This window comes from Hordeum vulgare, chromosome 4H (assembly GCF_904849725.1).
Source record: "Hordeum vulgare subsp. vulgare chromosome 4H, MorexV3_pseudomolecules_assembly, whole genome shotgun sequence".
Lineage (NCBI taxonomy): Eukaryota > Viridiplantae > Streptophyta > Magnoliopsida > Poales > Poaceae > Hordeum > Hordeum vulgare.
In genome coordinates this window covers 36,700,662-36,711,614 of record NC_058521.1, presented here as the reverse complement: position 1 = coordinate 36,711,614, position 10,953 = coordinate 36,700,662, and the positions used below count along the sequence as shown (strand labels likewise).

Genomic DNA, 10,953 nt, shown 5'->3' with positions numbered 1-10,953 from the left:
CCTTGTTTGGTACTAGTGTATTTTAGGGAATTAGTGAGGATTATCCCGATCAAACCTCTAAATCCCCATATATCCCATAACACCATTTGGTTTTAGTGTATTTGACATATTTCATCCCCACATTTATCCATAAATTCCCAAATTCTAGTGCATTTTTCTTAATACCCAATACACTACCCCTACCTAGTGTATTAAGAATAAATAGGGATTTAAAGGGATTGGGTGAAGGTTGGAGTTTCACCAAATCCCTGTGGGGATTATCCTCACCAATCTCCTCAAAAACCCTAGTATCAAACAATGTCTTACTGTTTTTAATTTCCACGCGCCGGACACGCGTAATAGCGCCATGCCCTTGCTTTTGGTACTCCAGAAAAGCAAATCTTGATCGAACCTATATTTGCCCAATGGCTTGCTCAACTTGCACCCACGCGAGTAGCTATATATATATATATATATGTGTGCCGCTCAATAGCACTTGATGGATGGATGCACACTGCTTGAGTGAATTAGCATAAAAAGACGTCGCATAGCTAGAGGGAGAGTGATCAAGGTAGCAATGGCGACCCAGGCTCAGCAATTGGCCGTTTCCACACATAGGCGGGGCTTCTGCAGGGGCAGACGGACCTTTGGCGCCACAGCCTCTACTACATGACCTCCATGGCATTCCAGTGCGTCGTCAAGCTCGGCGTCCCGACCGCCATCCATAGCCTGGGTGGCGCAGCGTCGCTGCCCGACCTGGTCGCCGCGCTGTCCCTTCCACCCGCCAAGCTGCCTTACCTCCGTCGCATCATGCGGCTGCTGGCATGCAACGTCTGGCGTCTTCGCCACCGACAACGCCGCTGACGTGGTCACCTACCGCCAGACCCCGCTGTCATGGCTCCTGCTTGATGGCGTCGCCATAGACGGCCACCCGAGCCAAACGTCAGCCGTGCTCGCCTCAACCTCCAGGCACTGCCTTGAGGCCGCGATCAGGCGGTCCTGAGAATTCGGGGGCCCGGGACGACGCAAGAACATGGGCCCTTTAATATAAATACAGAAATATAATTCAATGCATATATTATATATAAAATATCCCTTAACTGTTATTAATATTACCCTAACTTTTTTAACAAAGGAAATATATTAATATAGTAAAGATATCAATTACATATCCTAATTTTTTAGTTAATAAATAATTAAATATCCATAGTAAAAACAAATTTCTCGTCTATACTAACAGGTTATGTAGGAGATGAATTGAATACGAGATCATGGTCACTCACATTTTCATCAATTGTGTTGATTTCAATATTGTCTTCTGCAAGATTCTCCTCTTCTAGATTGATTAGTTTGTACCTCCGTACTGACTACGTGGCTGAAGTGCTTGTTCTCTTATACAAGTAATCAATAATGGATCCATTCTTTGATTCTATCAAGTGATGTATATGTTTTCTCTTACCACCATCAAGCACACTGTTCCAGATCAGATGGTGGTGCTGAAAGAAAATCAGGTAATCGGATATTAGCGCAAAGTTCCTAGATCAATCCAATAAAATTTGTATCAATTTGTCCCTAAAGATCACTCCTTGGATAATACTAGATCAGTTATTATGGATCAGAAGGAGTATCGGTTATCACGATAAAATATGTACCTGAACTAAAATCGGCATCACGCTTTTGGATATTGTCGCGTAATAATCGATGATTAGGCATGTCCGCCTCTCCTGCTGGAGTTGCAGGCAGCAAGCCGGCAGGCAGTGTCCATCAAGCCTCACGCGAATCCATCAGCAAATTGGGTGACGCAGCCTCCTTAGATCCAAACATGAACTCACAAAAAGGTTGTTCTGTTCTTTTTTTACTTGGTGCGGTCCTGCCTCCACAGTTCTGGCCAAACCATCATAGTGATCTTCGGCCACAATGCCTCCACCCCCCGTAAAGTTATTTCTTATTGGTCCGATACCTACGTACGTGAACCTGAGCGAGGCCAAGTGGGATTTGTTTTTTTTTTGACCTGCAAACACGCTGAAGACTATGCTCTACGTACGAATCTGGTGGGGGCTGTTGTGTAACGTAGCATAAATTCAAAAAAATTCCTACGCATATTCAGATCTTCCTATGGAGAGACCAGCAACGAGAGAGGGGTGAGTGCATCTTCATACCTTTGAAGATCGCTAAGCGGAAGCGTTGCTAGAACACGGTTGATGGCGATTCAGATCGCGGTGTGATTCCGATCTAGTCCCGAACCACGGCACCTCCGCGTTCAACACACGTGCAGCCCGGTGACGTCTCCCGTACCTTGATCCAGCAAGGAGGAGGGAGAGGTTGGGGAAGATCTCCGGCAGCACGACGGTATGGTGTTGATGGTGAGACGAGGTCTCCCGGCAGGGCTTCGCCAAGCACCGTGGGAGAGGAGGAAGAAGGAGGGCAGGGCTGCGCCGAGGGAGATGAAAAACTGTGTGTAAAACATCCCCAAAACCCCCACTATATATAGGAGGAGGGGAGGGGGTGCCACCCCTAGGGTTCCCACCCTAGGTGGTGCGGAAGCCCCCCCAGATGGGAGGTGCGGCGGCCAGGCCAGGGGGAGGGGGTGGCACACCCCTAGGTGGGCCTTAGGCCCACCAGCGCCTAGGGTTTCCCCCTCTCTCAACCTCCTGCGCCTTGGGCCTCCTTGTGGGAGGCGCACCAGCCCACTTTGGGCTGGTTGCCCTCCCTCTTTTGGCCCATGTTACCTCTTGGGGCTGGTGGCCCCTCCCGGTGGACCCTCGGGACCATTTCCGGTGGTCCCGGTACATTACCGGAGACGCCCGAAACATTTCCGGTGTCCAAAACCATCCATCCTATATGTCAATCTTTACCTCCGGACCATTCTGGAGCTTCCCGTGACGTCCGGGATCTCATCCGGGACTCCAAAACAACTTTCGGTAACCTCGTATAACAATTTCCTATAACCCTAGCGTCATCGAACCTTAAGTGTGTAGACCCTACGGGTTCGGGAGAGAGGGAGACATGACCGAAACACCTCTCCGGCCAATAACCATCAACGGGGTCTGGATACCCATGGTGGCTCTCACTTGCTCCACGATGATCTCATCGGATGAACCACGATGTCAAGGATTCAATCAATCCCGTATACAATTCCCTTTGTCTGTCGATATAGAACTTGCCCGAGATTCGGTCGTCGGTATACCTATACCTTGTTCAATCTCGTTACCGGTAAGTCTCTTTACTCGTTTCGTAGCACATCGTCGTGTGACTAACTCCTTAGTCACATTGAGCTCATGATGATGTTCTACCGAGTGGGCCCAGAGATACCTCTCCGTCATGCGGAGTGACAAATCCCGATCTCGATTCGTACCAACCCAACAGACACTTTGAGAGGTACCCGTAGTGCACCTTTATAGTCACCCAGTTACGTTGTGACGTTTGATATACCCAAAGCACTCCTACGGTATCCGGGAGTTGCACAATCTCACGGTCGAAGGAAAAGACACTTGACATTAGAAAAGCTTTAGCATACGAACAATACGATATAGTGCTATGCTTAGGATTGGGTCTTGTCCATCACATCATTCTCCCAATGATGTGATCCCGTTATCAATGACATCTAATGCCCATGATCAGGAAACCATGATCATCTATTGATCAACGAGCTAGCCAACTAGAGGCTTGCTAGGGACACATTGTGATCTATTTATTCACACATGTATTACTGTTTCCTGTTAATACAATTATAGCATTAACAATAGACGATTATCATGAACAAGGAAATATGATAATAACCATTTTATTATTGCCTCTAGGGCATATTTCCAACAGTCTCCCACTTGCACTAGAGTCAATAATCTAGTTACATTGTGATGTATCGAACACCCATAGCATTATGGTGTTGATCATGCTTTGCTCGTGGAAGAGGTTTAATCAACGGGTGTGCAACATTCAGATCCGTATGTACTTTACAAATCTCTATTACTCCACTCCGGACATGGTCCTGGATGGAGTTGTAGCGGCGTTTGATGTGCTTCGTCTTTCGGTGAAACCTGAGCTCCTTGGCTATGGCAATGGCTCCAGTGTTATCACAGAAGAGTGTCATTGGACCCGACGCGCTTGGAACCACTCCAAGGTCGGTGATGAGCTCCTTCATCCAAATTCCTTCATGAGCTGCTTCTGAAGCAGCTATGTACTCCGCTTCACATGTAGATGCTGCCACGACTTCTTGCTTGCTGCTGCACCAGCTCACTGCCCCACCATTCAAAACATATACATATCCGGTCTGTGACTTAGAGTCATCTGGATCTGTGTCGAAGCTAGCGTCGACGTAACCCTTTACGACGAGCTCTTCGTCACCTCCATAAACGAGAAACATCTCCTTAGTCCTCTTCAGGTACTTAAGGATATTCTTGACCGCTGTCCAGTGTTCCATACCGGGATCAATTTGGTACCTCCCTACCAAAATTATGGCAAGGTTTATATCAGGTCTGGTACACAGCATGGCATACATTAGAGAGCCTACGGCTGAAGCGTAGGGGACAATACTCATCTTCTCTCTATATGTTGCCGTGGTCGGTGACTGAGTCTTACTCAATCTCATACCTTGCAAAACTGGCAAGAACGCTTTCTTTGAGTTTTCCATATTGAACTTCTTCAGTATCTTGTCAAGGTATGTACTTTGCGAAAGACCTATGAGGCGTCTCGATCTATCTCTATAGATCTTGATGCCTAATATGTATGCAGCTTCTCCAATATCCTTCATTGAAAAACTCTTGTTCAAATAGGCCTTTATGCTCTCCAACATGTCTATATTATTCCCCATCAATAATATGTCATCCACATACAGTATGAGGAAAGCTACAGAGCTCCCACTCACTTTCTTGTACAGACAGGCTTCTCCATAAACATGTATGAACCCAAACGCTTTAATCACCTCATTAAAGCGAATGTTCCAACTCTGAGATGCTTGCACCAGCCCATAGATGGAGCGCTGGAGCTTGCACACTTTGTTAGCACCCTTAGGGTCGACAAAACCTTCTGGTTGCATCATATACAACTCTTCCTTAAGGTTCTCGTTAAGGAACGCTGTTTTGACGTCCATTTGCCAAATTTCATAATCATAAAAGGCGGCAATTGCTAACATGATTCGGACTGATTTCAGCTTCGCTAGGGGAGAAAGTCTCTTCGTAGTCAATTCCTTGAATTTGTCGAAAACCCTTTGCGACAAGTCGAGCTTTATGAACGGTTACATTACCGTTTGCATCAGTCTTCTTCTTGAAGATCCATTTATTTTCTATGGCTCGCCGGTCATCGGGCAAGTCCACCAAAGTCCATGCTTTGTTCTCATACATGGATCCTATCTCGGATTTCATAGCTTCAAGCCATTTGTTGGAATCCGGGCCCGCCATTGCTTCTTCATAGTTCAAAGGTTCACCGTTGTCCAACAATATGATTTCCATCATAGGGTTGCCGTACCACTCTGGTGCGGAGCGTACCTTTGTGGACCTTCGCGGTTCAGTAGTAACTTGATCCGAAGCTTCATGATCATTATCATTAACTTCCTCTTCAGTTGGTGCAGGCGCCACAGGAACAATTTCCCGCGCTGCGCTACTTTCCTGTTCGAGAGGGGGTGTAATTACCTCATCAAGTTCTACTTTCCTCCCACTTACTTCTTTCGAGAGAAACTCTTTCTCTAGAAAGGATCCGTTCTTGGCAACAAAGGTTTTACCTTCGGATCTAAGATAGAAGGTATACCCAATAATTTCCTTAGGGTATCCTATGAATACGCATTTCTCCGCTTTGGGTTCGAGCTTTTCTGGTTGAAGTTTCTTCACATAAGCATCGCAGCCCCAAACTTTAAGAAACGACAACTTAGGTTTCTTGCCAAACCATAGTTCATACGGTGCCGTCTCAACGGATTTAGACGGTGCCCTATTTAAAGTGAATGCTGCAGTTTCTAATGCGTATCCCCAAAATGATAGCGGTAAGTCGGTAAGAGACATCATAGATCGTATCATATCTAATAAAGTGCGGTTACGACGTTCAGACACTCCGTTGCGTTGCGGTGTGCCAGGCGGCGTCAGTTGTGAAATGATTCCACACTTCCTTAGGTGTGTGCCAAACTCGTGACTCAAATATTCTCCTCCACGATCAGATCGTAGACACTTGATTTTTCTATCACGTTGATTCTCGACCTCACTTTGAAATTCCTTGAACTTTTCAAACGTCTCAAATTTGTGCTTCATCAAGTAGATATACCCATACCTACTCAAATCATCGGTGAGAGTGAGAACATAATGATAACCACCGCGAGCTTCAACGTTCATTGGACCACACACATCAATATGTATTATTCTAATAAGTCGATTGCTCTCTCCATTATTCCTGAGAATGGAGTCTTAGTCATCTTGCAAATGAGGCCCGGTTTGCATGCGTCAAATGATTCAAAGTCAAGAGACTCTAATAGTCCATCAGTATGGAGCTTCTTCATGCGCTTAACACCGATATGACCAAGACGGCAGTGCCACAAGTATGTGGGACTATTATTATCAACTTTACATCTTTTGGTACTCACACTATGAATATGTGTAACACCACGATCGAGATTCATCAAGAATAAACCATTCACCAGCGGAGCATGACCATAAAACATATCACTCATATAAAGAGAACAACCATTATTCTCTGACTTAAATGAGTAGCCGTCTTGCATTAAGCAAGACCCTGATACAATATTCATGCTCAAAGCTGGTACTAAATAACAATTATTAAGGTTTAAAACTAATCCCGACGGTAGATGTAGAGGTAGCGTGCCGACGGCGATCACATCGACCTTGGAGCCATTCCCGACGCGCATCGTCACCTCGTCCTTGGCCAGTCTCCGCTTATTCCATAGTTCCTGCTTTGAGTTGCAAATGTGAGCAACAACACGGGTATCAAATACCCAGGAGCTACTACGAGCGCTCGTAAGGTACACATCAATAACATGTATATCACATATACCTTTAACGTTGCCGGCCTTCTTGTCCGCTAAGTATTTGGGACAGTTCCGCTTCCAGTGACCTTTTCCCTTTCAATAGAAGCACTCAGTCTCAGGCTTGGATCCATTCTTTTTCTTCTTCCCGGCATCTGGCTTACCGGGCGCGGCAACGGCTTTGCCGTCTTCCTTGAAGTTCGTCTTACCCTTGCCCTTCTTGAAACTAGTGGTCTTGTTGACCATCAACACTTGATGCTCTTTCTTGATTTCTACTTATGCAGACTTGAGCATCGAGTACAACTCGGGAATGGTCTTCTCCATCCCTTGCATGTTGTAGTTCAGCACAAAACCTTTGTAGCTTGGTGGGAGAGACTGGAGGATTCTGTCAATTATAGCATCATCCGGAAGTTCGACTCCAAGTGAAGTCAGACGACCGTGTAACCCAGACATTTTGAGTATGTGCTCACTGACAGAACTATTCTCCTCCATCTTACAGCTAAAGAACTTGTCGGAGACTTCATATCTCTCGACACGGGCATGAGCTTGAAAAACTAGTTTCAGCTCTTGGAACATCTCATATGCACCGTGTTGCTCAAAACGCCTTTGGAGCCCCGTTTCCAAACTGTATAACATGCCACACCTAACCAGAGAGTAGTCATCACTCCGCGTTTGCCAGACGTTCAGAATGTCCTGGGCTGCTGCAGGAGCGGGAGGGTCACCTAGCGACGCATCAAGGACATAAGCCTTTTTAGTTGCTTCAAGGATGAGCTTCAAGTTGCGAACCCAGTCCGCATAGTTGCTACCATCATCTTTCAGCTTGTTTTTCTCTAGGAATGCGTTGAAATTGAGGTTGACGTTGGCCATCTACAATATTTATAAAGACAACTTTTAGACTAAGTTCATGACAATTAAGTTCATTTAATCAAATTAAGTATGAACTCCCACTTAAATCGACATCCCTCTAGTCATCTAAGTGATACATGATCCATGTTGACTAACCCGTGTCCGATCATCACGTGAGACGGACTAGTCACCATGGTGAGCAACTTCATGCTGATCGTATTCAACCATACGACTCATGTTCGACCTTTCGGTCTCTTGTATTCGAGGTCATGTCTGTACATGCTAAGCTCGTCGAGTCAACCTAGGTGTTTCGCGTGTGTAAATCTGGCTTACACCCGTTGTATGTGAACGTTAGAATATATCACACCCGATCATCACGTGGTACTTCGAGACAACGATCCTTCGCAACGGTGCACACTTAGGGGAATACGTTCTCGAAATTTTAAGAGGGATATCTTATTATGCTGCCGTCGTTCGAAGCAATAAGATGAAAAACATGATAAACATCACAATGCAATCATATAGTGACATGATATGGCCATTATCATCTTTGCTCTTTCGATCTCCATCTTCAGGCATCGCATGATCATCATTGTCACCGGCATGACACCATAATCTCCATCATCGTGTCTCCGTGAAGTCGTCACGCCAACTACTACTATCACTACTACTAGTGCCGAACCACGGCACCTCCGCGTTCAACACACATGCAGCCCGGTGACGTCTCCCGTACCTTGATCCAGCAAGGAGGAGGGAGAGGTTGGGGAAGATCTCCGACAGCACGACGGTGTGGTGTCGATGGAGAGACGAGGTCTCCCGGCAGGGCTTCGCCAAGCACCATGGGAGAGGAGGAAGAAGGAGGGCAGGGCTGCGCCGAGGGAGATGGAAAATTGTGTGTAAAACAGCCCCAAAAACCCCACTATATATAGGAGGAGGGGAGGGGGGTGTGCCACCCCTAGGGTTCCCACCCTAGGTGGTGCGGCAGCCCCCCCAGATGGGAGGTGCGGCGGCCAGGGCAGGGGGAGGGGGTGGCGCACCCCTAGGTGGGCCTTAGGCCCACCAGCGCCTAGGGTTTCCCCCCCTCTCCACCTCCTGCGCCTTGGGCCTCCTTGTGGGAGGCGCACCAGCCCACTTTGGGTTGGTTGCCCTCCCTCTTTTGGCCCATGCTACCTCTTGGGGCTGGTGGCCCCTCCCGGTGGACCCCCGGGACCATTTCCGGTGGTCCCGGTACATTACCGGTGACGCCCGAAACATTTCCGGTGTCCAAAACCATCCATCCTATATATCAATTTTTACCTCCGGAGCTCCTCGTGGCGTCCGAGATCTCATCCGGGACTCCGAACAACTTTCGGTAACCTCGTATAACAATTCCCTATAACCCTAGCGTCATCGAACCTTAAGTGTGTAGACCCTACGGGTTCGGGAGAGAGGGAGACATGACCGAGACACCTCTCCGGCCAATAACCATCAGCGGGGTATGGATACCCATGGTGGCTCCCACTGGCTCCACGATGATCTCATGGGATGAACCACGATGTCAAGGATTCAATCAATCCCGTATATAATTCCCTTTGTCTGTCGGTATAGAACTTGCCCGAGATTCGATCGTCGGTATACCTATACCTTGTTCAATCTCATTACCGGTAAGTCTCTTTACTCGTTTCGTAGCACGTCATCGTGTGACTAACTCCTTAGTCACATTGAGCTCATGATGATGTTCTACTGAGTGGGCCCAGAGATACCTCTCCGTCACGCGAGTGACAAATCCCGATCTCGATTCGTACCAACCCAACAGACACTTTCAGAGGTACCCGTAGTGCACCTTTATAGTCACCCAGTTACGTTGTGACGTTTGATACACCCAAAGCACTCCTACGGTATCCGGGAGTTGCACAATCTCACGGTCGAAGGAAAAGACACTTGACATTAGAAAAGCTTTAGCATACGAACAATACGATATAGTGCTATGCTTAGGATTGGGTCTTGTCCATCACATCATTCTTCCAATGATGTGATCCCGTTATCAATGACATCTAATGCCCATGATCAGGAAACCATGATCACCTATTGATCAACGAGCTAACCAACTAGAGGCTTGCTAGGGACACATTGTGATCTATTTATTCACACACGTATTACTATTTCCTGTTAATACAATTATAGCATGAACAATAGACGATTATCATGAACAAGGAAATATGATAATAACCATTTTATTATTACCTCTAGGGCATATTTCCTACTAGGGCCCCAATCGACTCGGGCGCCCGGGGCGGCCGCCCCTCTGACCCCCCTCTCTCCGACTGGTTCAAGAAGGACGTCACGTCGTCGCCGTTCGAGGATCTCCATGGCGCGCCCCTCTTCGGCGAGAGCATGGCAGAACAAGACCCGAAATCCACGCCCTGTTCAATGAAGCCCTGGCGTCCCATGACAATTCCGGGTTCCTCACGGTCTTGCGGGAGTGCGGCGCCGTCTTCCAGGGGCTCGAGTCCCTGACCGACTGTTGTGGCGGCGACGGCACGACGGCGAGGGCCATCGTGGAGGCCTTCCCGCAAATCAAGTGTGCCGTGCTTGACTATCCGCGGGTGATCGAAAGTGTAGTCCCGGCGGACGGCGTGGTTAACTACGTGGCCGGTGACATGTTCAAGTCCGTCCCACCTGCTCAGGCTGTGTTGATCAAGGTACAACCTACTTATAGCAAACTGACAATGTGAAATCCATACCTTGTACATTTTATATGCCACCCACTTCGTTATTGAAATTTCCTTTTATAGCTTGTGTTGCACCACTGGAGTGACGATGACTGCGTGAAGATCCTTACTCAATGCAAGAAGGCCATCCCTTGGCGGGAAGAGGGAGGGAAAGTGATTGTGATTGACATAGTTGTTGTAGACTCTTCTTCGGGACCAACGCACGAAGCAGAGCTCCTGGTGGACGTAGCCATGATGGTGTCGACCAATGGCAGGCAGCGGGATGAAACCGACTGGAGCGAGCTATTCACCAAGGCGGGATTCAGTGACTACAAGATTGTGAAGAAACTGGGAGCTCGATGCGTCATTGAGGTCTATCCGTGAGACATGTCCAGAGATACATACGTATTGTAATTTGTGGTTTGGTTCAGAAGATGTGCTCTATGGGATTGTCTTACTCTGTTACAGGTATGTTTC

The 10,953-nt window shown here is 47.4% G+C and overlaps 1 pseudogene; it reads left to right on the top strand.

The window, feature by feature from the left end:
• The first annotated feature begins 385 nt into the window (after positions 1 to 385).
• On the top strand, positions 386 to 10,953 carry LOC123451124 (annotated as a pseudogene).